This window comes from Mastomys coucha, unplaced genomic scaffold (genome assembly GCF_008632895.1).
Source record: "Mastomys coucha isolate ucsf_1 unplaced genomic scaffold, UCSF_Mcou_1 pScaffold1, whole genome shotgun sequence".
In the NCBI taxonomy this organism is placed as follows: domain Eukaryota; kingdom Metazoa; phylum Chordata; class Mammalia; order Rodentia; family Muridae; genus Mastomys; species Mastomys coucha.
The window spans coordinates 2,868,652-2,884,740 of NW_022196891.1; the positions used below are offsets into that span (position 1 = coordinate 2,868,652).

Below are 16,089 nucleotides of genomic sequence, written 5' to 3' on the forward strand. Positions count from 1 at the left end.
AGAGAGAGAGAGAGAGAGAGAGAGAGAGAGACTTGGAGGAGAGGGCCTCTTTAAAGGATTAAAGAGGGTCATTAAGAACAGATGGTCTAAGGTCCTGGAAGCAGAGATAGAGAACTGAGATACGGGTCAATAGGTGGCAGCACTGGAGATGCCATGTTCCCTCAAAGTACTCCATGACATCACCACCACCACCACCACCCATGTGTGTGTGTGTGTGTGTGTGTGTGTGTGTTTATGTGTGTGTGTGTGTGTATGTATGAGTGTATGGGTGTGTATGTGTGTGTATGCATGTGTATGTGTATATATGTGTATGTATGTGTGTGTATGTATGAGCGTATGTGTGTATGCATGTGTATGTGTATATATGTGTATGTGTATGTATGTGTGTGTATGTGTGTTTATGTGTGTTTATGTGTGTGTGTGTGTGTGTATGTGTGTGTGTGTGTGTGTGTGTGTGTGTGTGTGTGTGTACTGAGTAGAGAGAGAAGAGCATATACCTGCCTGATGTGAAGCCCTGGAAAGCTAAGCCTTCCACCTGTCCTGTGAGGAGCCAGCCACCTGCACGGTATTGCCCCTGTCATCAGTCCACCAGCTAGTCTCTTTAAGGCTGTGTGGGCAAACTCTGTCTATATGGAGGCCAAGTTCAGCTTAGAGAGATGAGGGTTCCCTGCAGTTTCTGAAGCCATTAGCTGGGGTGGAGCAGGTAGTGGGGGCTACTCCTTACCACCTAGCTCCCTAGTACCCCTGAGATGGTATTCCTAGAGATGTTCAGGTTGCTCTGTCTCCATGTCCCCTCTTCTTCCCTGTGTGTCAGGGGATGCAGCAGGCACTAGATTGATACTGGGAGATCCTTATTCTGAAGTTTCCCATGACCTTTGATGTGCCCATGTGACTCGGAAAGAGGGAAATATGACCTGTGGTTCTTCTCAGTCTACCTGATGGACGATTCTCTGCTGGATGCTTCCAGGTGCTACTAGTGCCTCACAGAGCTCTCTGGGAAATATGTCCACGACCAGTTCTGTGTATGAATGATGCGTGCAACATGCCAGCGCAGAAATGGGATGCACAGTGCATCTCTTACTTTAATGGCATGATGACTTTTCTTATTTGCTTTGCCTTCCTGATCTTGCCTTGCCACCTCTCCCCCGAACCCCCTGCCCCAGGCATCTGTGCTCTCTCTACAGTAGCTGCCACTAAGAAGCCTTTCTAGAGATGCATCTGTACTCACTGGCTGGGCCTGGAGGCCCGCAGGACTGGCCCTGCTCTAACAGTATGGAGCTGACCCCAAGGCTGAGGAGTGCTCCCCCAAACTCTCTACTACATGTATATTTTGACAGATACAGCAGAGCTATTCTCAGCGTGAAGAATGTGCTGCCCAGAGGCAGACACCAACAGGGACTTTCTAAGGGCCCAAGGAGCATGACCAGATCACACAAAAAATAATGTTGGGACTTATTGGTATAGAGGACACTTCGGAACAAGAAGGGTCTCGGACTCTGTCCAAGGAGTGTTAGTTACAATGGGGACCAAAACCAAACCAAACCAAACCAAAAACAAAACAAACAAACAAACAAACAAACAAAAAAACCCTCCTTCCCACGTCTCAGTGGTGAGGCTGCCAGAGCCACAGGGACTCCAGCTGGCACAAATGGGAATATTAGGGAGCAAGACTGTCTGTAGGCATAGTGACCAGGTATACAGTGCTTCTCAGATGTCTCTAGGGAGGACCTGGGGACTGACCTCCAGGGACAATTCAGTAGAGTGGACAACCAGAGACCAGAGCTTCTAACCCCAGCCACTAACAGGCTGGCTGACCCCAGAGCAGATTGCTCTGTGTCTCTGTGTGTTTTCTCCCTTTGGAAAGCCGGGAGGGGGAGATAATATCTGATCTACCTCTTAGACACTCAGGTGGTTTCTGTTTTGCTTTTTGTGAAGAGCAATCATAAAAATGACACCAACCCCTGCTGAAAATAAATACAGGCTCTATGCATCTCTAGCAATAACAGTGAGAATTCTCAGTGGGATTGTGGCTTACCTTACCATGATAAAATCACTAGTAAAATTCTAAAACGTTTCTCCTTTTGTGCATTTTCCTCCTCTGTACAAAATGGTTTCCTATTAGGGAAGAAGTACTTCGAGACATGCATTTGGGCCTCTGTGTATTCTAGTCCCTGAGCTGAATAGCATTCTCTTTCTCCAGCTTTCCACTTTGGTCATATTTCAGAAATGGCTGAATGCTGGATTCTGAACTCTCACTGAGAAGTGAATTTAAAAAAAAAAAATAAGATTAGCAGATAAGTAAACAAACATCTTAATTGAAGTCCAAGCTACGCAAGTGCTGGAGCAGTATAGAATTCCACGTCTCCATATTCTTTGTTGGCCTGCATGAAACTAAAACCTAGAAGGTTACATTAAGCATGATCACCCTGCTCCTTGGGCCTCAGAAAAGGGTTTGAATGTAGCAGTTTGCAGGCATGTGATTTCACATAACACAATGGCACAAATGAGTGTTTTTCTTGCTTCTTACAGAAAAGAAATTCGCTCAGGGAGAGTCTCTGAGAAACTAAATTCCAACCTTTCCCATTAGTCCACCAAGAAAGGGACCTCACCCAAAGAGCTGTAGTTAGACCTGTGTCAGTCCACCTGGGGTGAGTTTTAAAGCAGTGTCTATGTGAAAGGCTGGACCTCCCTCTCTGGAGTATTTGCAAGTTGAAATACTGGAGTATTTGCATTCAATTCTTCTTTTTCTTCACTTTTTTTGGTATTTAATACATATTTTATATACTTCCATCTTAAAAGCTTTCTGATTGATTGGCGGCTGGCGGCCAGCACTCTTATCTAACTGGACTAAGTTCCCGCTCTCTGGATAGCTGCTGAGTCGTTGGTGTCTGCAGCTGTCTGGAGTGAGACCAAGAACATCCAGGAAAGCCAAGGCTGTGTGCAAGGGGCCACTCTGTTCTCTCTGCAGCTGAACTCTGGCTGCTGCTCACTGTACCTGACTGCATTCCACTCCTTTCTGGTTTTGATTCTAGTTAAGTTCTGCTGGGGACAGAGACATAGCATAGGCAGCAAAGCACTTACAAGGATCTGAATTCCATTTAGGAAAAAACAGCTGGGTGTGGCTATATAGACTTGTAATCCTGGTGCTGGGGAGGTAGGGTTACACAGATGCCCAAGTGACTCTGTCTCAAAACATCAAACAAACAAACAAGCAAACAGACAAGATAGTTACTATCCAAGGGATAGCAGCTAGAGATTGTCCTCTGGCCTCCATCTGCTCATACATACATGTGCATGTCCTCCTGCATACACAAATGCACCTGAAAATGTGCAAACACAAACACAATCACTTTCTCCCCCCCCTGCTCTCATACACACACACACACACACACACACACACACACACGCACACACGCACATGCACACGCACACACACGCACACATGCACACACACGCACACGCGCATGTACACATGCACACGCATACATACACATGCACACACGCACATGCACAGGCACATACACATGCACACACATGCACACACACGCACATGCACACACACGCACACATACATGCACACACACATATGCACACACATGTGTACACACGCGCACACGCGCACACGCACATGCACGCACACACACACACACACACGCGCGCGCGCACACATACACACACACGCACGCACACACACGCACACACACACACAATCCTGATATTTATAAAGTAGGCGTGATGTTCCTCAGGCCCCATAGAAGGTGCCTATACTCTCAGTTGAGGTGAATCCCTTACCTCTCTTTTCTTTGGGAAGGACCCTGTTCCACTCGTTCAGCACAAAATCACTGGCCATGTGTGGAGCCATGGTTTGGATCTAAGTGTCCGAAGGCTGTGTTTGGAATAGTGGTGGTCTGTGCAGTCTTTAGAGGTGTCTGGCTGGACATCACAGGGACAGACCTTTGGACATGACAACCTGGCTCCTGGTAATCAGTACAGTGCTGCCTGCACTGATTCTCTTCCCTCTGCTGTGCATCCAGCTGTTCCTGTAGCCGTCCCCTTTCAGTGTTAGTGGACAGAAACATCTGACATCATTAAAGCTGCCTTCCCACCCTGCTACTGCTCTGCCATTGACAAGGAAGGAACTTCTACAGATAGGTTTTTAAGCTTGAACAAAATTAAGTAATACTTTAAAAAAAAAAATCCCACTTCTCATTCACTAGCCACCTTCAAATTCTCGGTAGCTGTGAGTGGCAGGTGTTGGCATTCCAGATGACGAAGGTGCTAGGTGTTTCGTCATGACTGGAAGTTTGGCTGGACCATGCGCCACCTTGACTGCTGCCCAGGAGCTCCTTCATGTCAAGAGTTTTAAAGATGGAGACCTACAAGGACGGAACGATTTTCTGAGGACGTCCAAGAACTTAGAGGAACACATTTGTTTTTAGCTCTTTTTGGATTCTCTTTCTCTAACTATAGCAATGGTCTGGAAGCATAAAAATACTGTCTCTTTTTTTTTTTTTTTGAGGCCTACAGGGTATATTTAGTACTGTCTAAATTAATTTCCTATTTTTAGTGGCCTGTGAAAATACACAAGAAAAAAGTCTTGACTTATTTTTGGAGAGCAAGAAGCAACGCTTTGTTTTTTCCTTACCTGTGAGTGTGAAAGGAATAGCACCATGCTGCCAATGTGATGAGCTCAGTTGTATAAGGAGAAAAGATAGGCTGGGCCCTGGGTATCAGGGCCCAGTGTGATCAGGGGCTCAGCAAGTCAGTGTTCATGCTAGATGCAGGCTGTAGGGTGGCGATCACCTACAGCCTCAGCATACTCCATGAACATGGCTTTACTTAGAGTGACGACCACGACCTCCCTCCCCTGAGCACGTCTGAGATACATACAGAGCCTCGTGCCAGGCATCAAAGGGGCCAGACTTCACAGTGTGTGTGTGTGTTTGTGTGAGTGTGTATGTGTGTGTGTGTGTGTGTGTGAGAGAGAGAGAGAGAGAGAGAGAGAGAGAGAGAGAGGAAGAGAGAGAGAGAAAGAGAGAGAGAAGGAGAGGGAGAGAGAGAGGAGGAGAGGAGAGGGAGAGAGAGAGAAAGAGAGAGAGAGAGAAAGGGAGAGAGAAAGAGAAAGAGAGGGAGAGAGAAAGAGAGAGAGGGGGAGGAGAGAAGGAGAGGGAGAGGGGGAGGGGGAGAGATAGGGAGGGGGAAGGGGAGCGAGGGAAAGATAAGGGGAGGGGGAGAGGGAGAGAGAGGAGGGAGGGGGAGGGACATGTGGGAATGCTGTTCTAGGGAATGACCTAGAACTGGAGGGTTTAGGAACTGCTGAGAGTCACCTAACACCTTGCTTCAGTACTGCTGTGTGTGAGGCATCACGAAAACAAATCACCTTCTTAGGCTTCCTGTGTGACCATTACTGTGGTAGGCTGAATCATAGATGCCCACACTCTAATCCCCAGAACTTGCAATGAAGCAGATTTTACAAATGTGTGAATTAAGGGTCCTGAGATGGGTAGATTGTTCTGGATCATCCAGGTAGGCAGAACCTAATCATAGGTGTCTTTTGAAAGGTACAAAGGAGGACCAGACTAGGTGACAGTGAACACCAATACCGGGGTGGAAAAAAGGAGGTGGAGCTTGGAGTGGTTCAGAGAAGAGACTGTCAGCCAAGGCATGTGGATAGCTAGTAGACAGTAGGAGAGGCCTGTCGGTAGTTCTCCTCTAGCACCTACAGAGGGGCCATGGCTCTGCCGACTATTTGATTTGGCCCAAGCTATGTCAATAATTTTGCCAACAACATAGCACTGCTGTGACAGATCATAAGGGACATGGATCTAAAGGGCTTAGCATAGAGTCTGTAATATACTAGTGCCACATAAACAGTAGATCATTCTCATCCTTTGCTTTTAGAAACTACATTATTAGAGCCCAGTTGGATCTCAAGTCTGATATAAAGCCTACCCACCATGCTCCACTGAAGACAATCCACGTTGGAAGTAGATATAGCTCTTCCAAAAGTTTATGGTTAAGCATTTCAGGATGGCTCCATCTAAAGAAGATGTTTCTTAGTCCTTAATCTCAGAAAACTCTTGGCTTCTCTGAGTTTCTTCTTATAAAGAACCTGCTGAATCCCAATGCGCAAACACACCACTGATTTCTGTGGTATCAAAAAAAATGTATCTCCTGGATACCTTTTGCAGAACGGCTATATGTTGGAGGTCCTTTCTTGGACAATGTGGCAGTAGACATAAAAATGTCGATGAAGCTGTGTGTTTGTGAAGTGAGTGAGGACTCAAAGGATGTCATTAATAAATTGCAGGGTGGCTGCCAGGATGTTGCATAAGTCTGCTGGTCTGCTTTGATAATTTCTTATTTCTTCACATTGATCCTTTTCTAGGTTCCTGCAATCCTTGCTGGCTTGGTTTCATACCTTTGAGACAAACAAACTGACTGCAACAAGACTGTGAATAAGAATTGACTCCTGGCCTATAGTCAGCAGCAACCCATCCGAGATGCCAACTGAGTATCCACAGTGGCCAGCCAGAGAATCCGGCTTGCTAGGTCGCTGACTCACAGGAAGCCGGACCACCACCTCTGGCCACAATTGCAGAAGCCATGCAATGACACCTATAATAACCACTCCTAAATTGCTACAAGTGGATCTCAACTGACAGTTCCCTTACTACACATCTGATTTCCAGTTTACGATCAAACAGGGAAAGCTGAATATCACTTCTACCTAACCACATGGGAAGGGAGACCTGCTTCCATTTCAGTCAGCTCCCATTTCCCGAGGGTAGCCCTCTCCAATCAGAGTATGCCCAAAGCATACTCTGTCTCATCACAAAGACAGCTCACTCTGCCTCCTGCCTCTGCCTCACTCTTCCTCTGTGAAAGCAGGTAGTAGATTCCCTCACTGTGGATGGTAAGGCCTGAATCAATCTCCTTAGCTGGGTCTCATTTGGGTGGCCTTTTGTTTCTATATACTCTGCAGCTAGCAAAAGTGGATTTGGAGACAAGACTATGCACTATGCTATTTGACCCTGGCAATCTTGGTCTCGTGCAATGAAGTCAGAGTAACATTTGTGGCCTCACGAAGCCTGAGGCTCTCTCCTTGTTTCCTGTCTTGATGGATTGATTATATGGCTTCTGGTAGAGCAGAGCAGAGTGTGAGAAGATGAATAATAACTGCTTTATGGCTGAATTTGTAGTTGGTGTGGCATAACTGGAACAACATAGAGGAAGCAATTAGTGAAGGCAGATGGGACTCTGTTTTCAAGAAACACTTGGGAGAAAATGATTTAAGAATGAAGATAACATATGTCCCAATTCCCCTGCCCCCAAACCTCATTTTAAAGAAGGTAAGCTTTAAGTGGTGTCCTAGGGAATGTTAGGACCTAATGTCACTAATCTAAAAGCTATTAGTGTGAGGAAATAGCCCAGTGGTTATCAGCTGGTGATATTGCAGGAGCTCTCGGTGGATGTCTCAAATTGTTGGTCTTGGAAAATAAGGTTCCTGTGTGAGCCTCTCTACAGAGCCATTGTGAAGATCGCAGCTAAGTTTATTGCTGGGTAATATTAAGCCACATTCCTCCGATGTGTACCTGGCTCCAAGGACCACGGTTGTTTATCACCCTAGGGGGGTCATCCATCATTCTCACCTTCTCTATTTTCATTGCTGTAAACAAAAAAGACAAGTCAAGGTTTAGTACTCAGGAAAATGTCGGTCGACCCTGGGACTTTGCGGAAACATGTTCTTTGTTCCTTCATTTGAATCCTTCCTCCATGTTTGCAGCTTTGGTGGGTTGACTGTTTTCTGGAGTGGCACAGCTTTGAGTGGCTTGGACTAGTAAATAATGTTCCTTTCCTCTTCATGTGTCACCCTAATGCCCTAACAGCTATGACCTTGATCTTCTTTACATCATCAGCCCATGATGCTAATTGGATACAGTATGGCAGCCATCACATCCCACTGCTTTGTGAGAAGAAAGTAAGAAGGAAAATTCTTTGACTTGATTCATACCTTTGGCAGGTGAGAATTTAAATTCTGATCTGATATCAGGGGTCTGCTTGCTGCAGTCTTGACTAATCATCCACCCACTGGCTCGAATTCAGGCCTAGTTTTCTTTTAGAACTAACAACAAACTATTAGAGTATATTTGGCAAGGAGTGGAGGGAGGTAAGATGGTGTGCTCCTGCCTTAGCAGCTTAACCATCCAGAATACAGCTGAGGAGCATGAGGAAAGAGATGTGTCATGGCCATATTGCTCAGCATGGTTACCTATAGCCAGAGCCACTAGCTGTGTGAGGCCAGTGAGCTCCTGAGATACTAACACTCAAGTCCACAGCAATCTCAAAGACATCATGAGAAGAGAATATATGCCATCTCAGCCTTTTTTTAGATTTACTATAGGTGGATGTGATGCATTGGGTTAAATAATATGCATCATCGAGCTTAACTTCTTGGGATTACGTATAAAATGTTAATGCAGCTGCTACAGAGTGAAATCACACATGAGCCTCACGTACTCTTTTTGTTCGATGATGCTGGCTTAGATCTAGTTCTTTGGGCTTGGATGACACTAGGTAATGGAGGGAGGGCAAGACCAAGAGTCCAGCTGCGTTCCCACAGGGACAGGGACTCTTGGGTGGGGGCAGGGTGCCAAAGGAAAGAAGCTTGACTCACTCAGCTCCTGGGACAGAGACTTTATTATGCAAGAACCCTGCCGACGTCCCAGGAGCAATTTCATTGGAAACATTTTCTCTTCTGAGGCCCAGTTTCTTTCCTAAACACCACCCAAGGCAACAATGGATTATTGCTTCCTGGAAATCAAGCGGAGGGCTTTAAAGTGCTTCATATTAAAAACAGAAAAACCCAAGAAGGATACAATAGTTATATTTCTAAAAGCTTTTAGAACAAATGCCTGCTTGTTGAGAAATGATTTTTCTATAAATATTTCATCCGTCTTTTATTTTTTTTTCTTGTTCTCCAGCTGAGAGGTCCCACATGGGTATGAGCAACGGCAATCCCCTTGGGATAGGGGATCAAAGCCCACACGGAGGTTCGCTCCCTAGTTTTGGGGCATCCACAGCTCTGCCTGTTGTTCTGAGATGGAGGGGGCCCAACTTTGTGGACAGCCGACAAAGACATCTGAAAAAAGCTACAAGCACGTGGCTCGGCCAGGGAAAGACATGAGTATGGTCTACCTGTAGGCAATGACCTTCAAACAATGCACTTTGAAAGACATTTAGAAATCTAAATAGCAAGTCTTTGAATCCATTAAATGGTTTGAAATAAACCTTCATTAAAGGTGTCAGGCTACTAGCACGAGGGCTCCTCGGGAGGAGGACATACTTTTCAGAATTCCTAGTGCTTGGGGTCTAGTCAACTTCTCCTTCAGGTAGGCCAACATTGGCCGAGTGCATTTTGAATGACGGGCTGCATTCATTAACTCACAAGATGAACAGACTGTATGCAAGTTGTCCACAGTATTTGATATGGGAAACTGGGAAAATGACGGAAAGGAGAAGCTGAGACAGGGATGTGGGTAAATGAGTCTTGGGTGTAGGTAAATATTGGCATTGACCTTAGCAGAGGCCTTAGCAGAGTTCTTAGTAAACATTAGGTGGATGAACAGAGGAGATTCAAAGTCATCATGGGTGATCAGGAGCCTGGAGACAGCTCTTCAGCTGGGGACTAGGGACATCACTAGTGTGATCCTTTTAAAGAGATACTGGCCGGGGGAGAGGGGGTGTTTTCTACAACTTACAAAAGTAGGTGGAGTTCCAGGCATTAGGTTTTGACACAGATCATGCTGGCCTTGAATTTGCTGTGTAGCTCAGGATGATGATCTTGACCTTTGGACTCTCTTGCCTACAGATCCTGAGTGCTGGGATGACAGACATGTAACCATCACCTCTCGTTTGCGTACTGCTGGGTATTGAACCCAGTGTCTCACAGAGCTCTACCCGCCTGGATTAAAGGTATGTGCCACAACAACTGGCTAGGCTTTCATAGTTTCTGACAGTTCCCCTTTAGATTCTTTTTCTGGCTTTATGGAGGCTTTGGAGGAGGACTTGCAAAGATTCTGTAATTAAAATCTTGCCAGAGAGCCATTGTCTAGTGGGTAAGAACAAACCAACAAAAACATTGCATCAAGTTGGGTCTTTCATTAACAATGAAGGCTGAGTTGTTAAGTAGTCTGAGTGAAGGATGATATTGTAAAGGACACAGATTATTGATGAATACGGTGGGAAAGGGAATCGGCTGCAGCAACTTTTAAAAATACCAAACACCAACAGGTATTCTGAAACATTTCCAACAGCACACGCACAAACTCATGCACATATATACATACACTAACACTCACAGACACACTAATAAACACACACACACACACATGCACAAACACACACACACACACACACACACTCACACATGAGGGAGGGGTATTTACAAAAGACACTGGATGGGAGAAACCTCAACTCCTTTGCCTTTGTTCTGCAAATTATGAAACAAAAAGCATAACCAGAAGAAATCAGAACCTGGAAAGGCTAAAGTGCTCTAGTATCATTCTCCACTGAAGAGGATGAACTACGAGATACAAAGAGGTAGTTTTGGGTCACTGATGGGAGAGAGGGCTCGGAAGGAACACTCACATCCACATGGCATGTTAGCCACTAAAGAGGCAGGCAGCTTTAGGAGCAAACTCAGGAATCTTTGAAAGGCCTTTTCCTTTTTAATCTAAGGACAAAAGCTAAGGATACCGAGAGATGTTCTTCTCTGCTATCTTTGTGACTCAACCTGAGAATTCAAGCACTCCTATCCAACATTTTAACCTTCTGAATATATCTATGCTCTTGATTTGATCATGTTCCATCAAGTGTCGGCCATCTTCTCTTCTTGAGCTGCAACCTTAAGCTGAACATGCTCAGGAATGTGTCTGTCCTTCCTAGGACTTTCTATATGAGCATGTGGAAAGTCTTCATAATCCCTTTTCTGAGGTCTGAAAGGGCATTGCTTTCACAGAATCAGGTAATGCCTGTGTTCCCGTCACCTGCTGCAGGCAACCAGTCTTTCTGTAATCTTAGTTTTGTATTTTACTCACCACAATGAGGACCCATACATCCAGATATGTGTACATCTTCTCGTTAAGAAACTTAATTTCAGTCTGATGGTACCCTGGGACCCCAATGAAGGAGCTAGAGGAAGGACTGAAGGCACTGAAGGGGATTGCAAGCCTATAGGAAGAACAGTATCAACTAACCAGACCACCCAGAACTCCCAGAGACTAAACCACCAACCAAAGAGTGTACATGGAGGGATCCATGACTCCAGATACATATGTACATATGTAGCAGAGGATGACCTTATCTGACATCAATGGGAGGGATGCCCTTGGTCCTGTGGAAGCTTGATACCTTAGCATAAGGGGATGCTAGAGGAGTGAGGCAGGAGTGGGTGAGTGGGTGGAGGAGCATCCTCATAGAGACAAAGCAGAGGGGGGTTGGGATGGGGGAGTTGTGGAGGGGTAACTGGGAAGGGGGGTATCATTTGAAATGTAAATGAATAAAATGATTAATAAAAAAAGAAACTTAATTTTAAGGTTCCTAATTTCATCTGCTTTAGGGAATAGGCCTCTTTAGCTTCAATACTGTGAAGACTGAATTACACCAAAAACAATGGTGACAGTGACATCTACTTAGTGAGTTTTTGTCATATTTAAAGAAGATGTCATTATAATCATCATAATAAAACGCCACAAAACAAGCCTATGGCCATACTTTTCTCTTTTTTTGCTGTCTCTTCTTTAAAATCTCCATTTGTCATAAAACTACAGGTCCTCTATCCTGCTGGCTCAGATCAAAATCCTGCTTGGGTCATATTAAAAATGGACACATTTAAAGATTAGTCGAGGGTAGATGCTGAATACTTAGTTGAATACATAAGTTTGGAGCTGAAGAGAACAACACAGGATGAAGTTATCAAACTTCAGATAGTTTGTTTCTTTGGATAGGATCTCACTGTTTCCCTCCTGTCTTAACCTCCAGCATGCTAGGATTTACAGGTATGTGCCACTAAATCCAGCTGGCACTTTGCTGTTGACTATCCTTCACCAGGTCTTGTCCTCATCCAACTCAGATTTCTGTTTTTCTCTAGAGCAATAACCACCACCACCACCACCACCACCTAGCCTGCTGTTCAGGCTGAAGGATCAGGGATCAGCGGTCCTCTTAGAACTCATCAGAGCGGATAGACTGTAGTTTATAATGTCACTTATGGCTGGTGCTTGGGGGCAGATGTGCCCCAGAATCGTTTTATCCAGCAAGGCACTGATTTTGGGTACCAGCCCAATAGAGATCTGAGATGCAACCTGCATGTGCATGCAGATTTTGAAGGCCAACAAAATAGAACCCCCTGAATCTGTTTTTTTTTCTCACCTCTTTCTGTAAGTGTATAATAGGAAATATCAAATATCCTCACTGTAAAAATGTAAATAATAGTCTGGTAAAATGGTTCAGCGGGTAAAGGGGCTTGCTGCCAAGCTTGACAGCATGCATTTAATTCTTCAGAACTATATGATGGAAGGAGAGAAATTAACTCCTGCAAGCTGTTCTGTAATCTAATACACATACACACATACACACACACACACACACACACACACAAATAAAGTGTAATAATTTTTATGTGCACATAAAAGGACCTAATTCTTGTATGACTGGAGTCCAATCCCCTTTAAAATGAGAAATATTTAAACAGTTTTTAAATTTAGCTTTTTTTAATAAAAGATTTATTTATTTTATGTATATGAGTACACTGTAGCTGTACAGATGGTTGTGAGCCTTCATGTGGTTGTTGGGAATTAATTTAGGACCTCTGCTTGCTCTGGCCCCGCTTGCTCAGGTCCTACAAGCTCTGGCCCAAAGATTTATTTATTATAAATAAGTACACTGTAGCTGTCTTCAGATGTACCAGAAGAGGACATCAGAACTCATTACAGGTGGTTGTGAGCCACCATGTGGTTGCTGGGATTTGAACTCAGGACCTTTGGAAGAGCAGTCAGTGCTCCTACCAGCTGAGCCATCTCACCAGCCCATTAATTTAGCTTTTTAAAAAAGCTAACATTTACATTGGATTAGTGTCTCATATTTTTGACAATAAAAATTGACTATTCATTTAAGTGATTTTTAGTCATGTTATCTTTACATTTTTTGAATAATGATTATAATTACTATTGTCTGGTAGCCCGCTTTCTGATGCTGGTAAAGTCAGTCCCACACATAAGGCTTTGCTGCTCCAGGGTTCTTATGAAGTGCAGAAAGTCCTGGGAGGGCCTCACAGGGAGGGGCTACTACAGTGAGCTGGCTTGTGTGTCACCTAAGGAAGTTTGAAAGGCAAAAGGCACTACCACACATTTAGGTTGACACTTCATTTTTGAAATTTAAATGTAAATAGTTGGCAAGGATATATAATTAATTCTTAAAAGTTAAAACAAACAAGGAAATTTCCCTAAATCCTATGTCAAAACTTTCTTACATGATGCAATTTATAGCTCCTCCATGCAGTGATAGTGGCCCCTAGTGAAATGTGCTTGGGTAACTCCTCACAGGCTTTGTGAAGGGTTTAAGACATACGGGGACATTTGGGTTCTGGAAATTGTCACCATGGAGAGATGGTTCAGTGGTTCAGAGCACTGGCTGATCTTCCAGAGGAGATAGATTTGATTCCCAGCACCCACATGGCTCATAATCATCTGTAACTACAGTTCCAGAGGATCCAATGCCACCTCTGGCTTCTGTGGGCACCAGACATGCTGGTGCACAGACATACATGTAAGCAAAACACCCAGATAAATACAGTTAAGAATAGACAAATAGATAAAATAGATGGTGAAGCTGCATCTAAAAATAAACAAACACAAAACAAAGAAAAAGCACAAACACACAAACTCCACCAAAACCTTGTCGCACACATCCCAGCCATCCATCTTTCCTTTTCTCAAGAGATTTGATGAATTGCTCTAGTGAGATAGCTCAGCAGACAAACTCGCAAGCTGTCCATGTGAGGTTGGTTCCTGGAAATCATTTACTCCTGAAAGAAGAGAACTTAATCCGAGAAATTATCCTCTGACATCCGTACACACCAGGATACACATATATCACCCCCATCATTCATACATGGTAATAACAAAAAATTTTAAAGAGAGAATCACTGAGTTGGCTGACTCTCTGGAAGGCCATTTTAAAATTGAATTGTTGACATATACTAATAAAAACCTTGTCCAGAATTTAAGGGCTGACATTTTAAAATAAAATTGTTTTATCACTTTAAAATTATATACAATGGAATCTACATATTACAGTAAAGTGATATTCAATGTAATCTGCAAGAAAACAGCACAAAATAAATAAATTTTTATGCCTAGAAAATTTATATTTCCTTCCTTTTCTCTTCAAAATCAGTGTATCCTCATTGAATGAAAAAAATATATATACCTGAAAAAAGACATGACTGCTCTTAGCATGGTGGAGGGGAAGGTTTACTGTAGATATGAGGGAGAACACAGCCAGAGGCAGGAATGTCTGGGAGAGGCCAGAGTGGACATGACCCTGAGGAGATGGAAGGGAAGACAGGGAGAGGGAAGAGGGGAGAGGGCAGCGAGGGGAAGGGAGGGGAGGGGGGAGCTGCTAACCAAGAGGGGGCAGCCAAGACACTAAACCAAATGTCTGAGTTATATAGAGGCCTGAGGAGCTGCTGGAGGGAAGCCCAGGTCATACCTGGGTGGGGAGTTCAGGATAGGGGGTGGGTTATGCCAGCCAGGTGTGCACTGCAGGTGATAGAGACTGAGGGGTGCTGGGCCAGTATCAGATTTAATATGTTAGTGGGCACCTCTGTTAGCCATTTGTCCTGAGTTTTAGATCTAGCACTCTTATGGTATACAATACAATTGATAGCTTAAATTGATTAATCCCATAATTTCTACAGGAAAAATCTGAAGGTTTGTGACCTGTAGTTGGGTAGCTATGCATAAAAGGTGCCTGCCTAGAGTGGTGTGGGGTACCTCAGGGGTGGGTTAAGAGCAAGCGAGTGGCATGTCTCCTGAGAAGAGTGACTGATGATTGAGGGTGAGGAGGTGGCTGAGAACCGCCTCGGGGCTATTGTTGGGGAGATACTTTTATGAAGAAAAGCGATGGTGTGATGATTCCTGTAAACATCTCAATGTTGGGCTTGCTCAAAAAGGTTGCCACACCATGTCTCTGTGTGGAGATCACTTAATTAGAAAGGAAGAAAGGACAGAGTTGAGGCCCTGAGTAGTCATGAATGGGGTCAGGATCCTATCTTGTGGTCATGGAGAACATGAGCATGCTATTTATCTTCTGCATCTCAGTTGTAGCCTACAGAATAAAAGAGGCCAATGACTACCTTCTGAGATGTCAGAACGGGTGGCAATATTTACATGGTTTTATATCCAGAGGATGTTAAACAGACAGATGTTACAATCACAGGCCTTTGAATCAAGTTGAAGGGCAGAGACTTGTGTGGTTGAGGCTTAGAATACCAGAACCCAAACATAGGAAACACTGAGTCTCTTCTAACTTAAGGGTTCATATTCCAAAGCCTTCAGCTTCTCATCTTTTCATATAACATTTCATACCGTGAAATGCTGGTGGTTAGCTTTGATTGTCAGCTTGGCACAATCCAGCATCAACTAGAAAGTCTCTATGAGGGACTGTCTACATTGGGTTGGTCTATGCACATATCTATGAGGGATTATCTTAAATTATTTGATGCTGGAAGACCAAGCTCACTGTTGGAAGCACTATTCCCTAGGCAGATGGTCCTGAACTGTGCAATTGTGAAAAAACTGAGCTAAGTACAGACATGCACATATTCAGTTTCCTGCTCTTGGGTGTGATGTGACTAGCTGTTTTAAGTTCTTGTGGCCTTGACTTTTCTCTGCTATCTTGGATTATAACTTGGAATTGTGACCTTCAAGACTTTGTCTCCTAAGTTGCTTTCTTAGCACCAGACTATTTTATTACAGTAACAGGAATGGAGGCTGGGATCTCTCCATCCATATGAAAGAACTCACC

At 44.2% G+C, this 16,089-nt stretch overlaps 1 long non-coding RNA gene across 2 annotated transcripts; it reads left to right on the forward strand.

The window, feature by feature from the left end:
* The first annotated feature begins 6,826 nt into the window (after window positions 1-6,826).
* Window positions 6,827-12,188, forward strand: LOC116069765. 2 transcript variants are annotated; one of them, XR_004110133.1, is made up of 5 exons: window positions 6,827-6,916; window positions 7,890-8,023; window positions 8,985-9,187; window positions 9,872-9,975; window positions 12,152-12,188. It is a non-coding gene; the product is annotated as an uncharacterized LOC116069765 (long non-coding RNA). The 2 variants fall into 2 exon arrangements; XR_004110131.1 differs by lacking the exon at window positions 6,827-6,916 and having other exon boundaries at window positions 7,733-8,023.
* The last annotated feature ends 3,901 nt before the right edge of the window (window positions 12,189-16,089 follow it).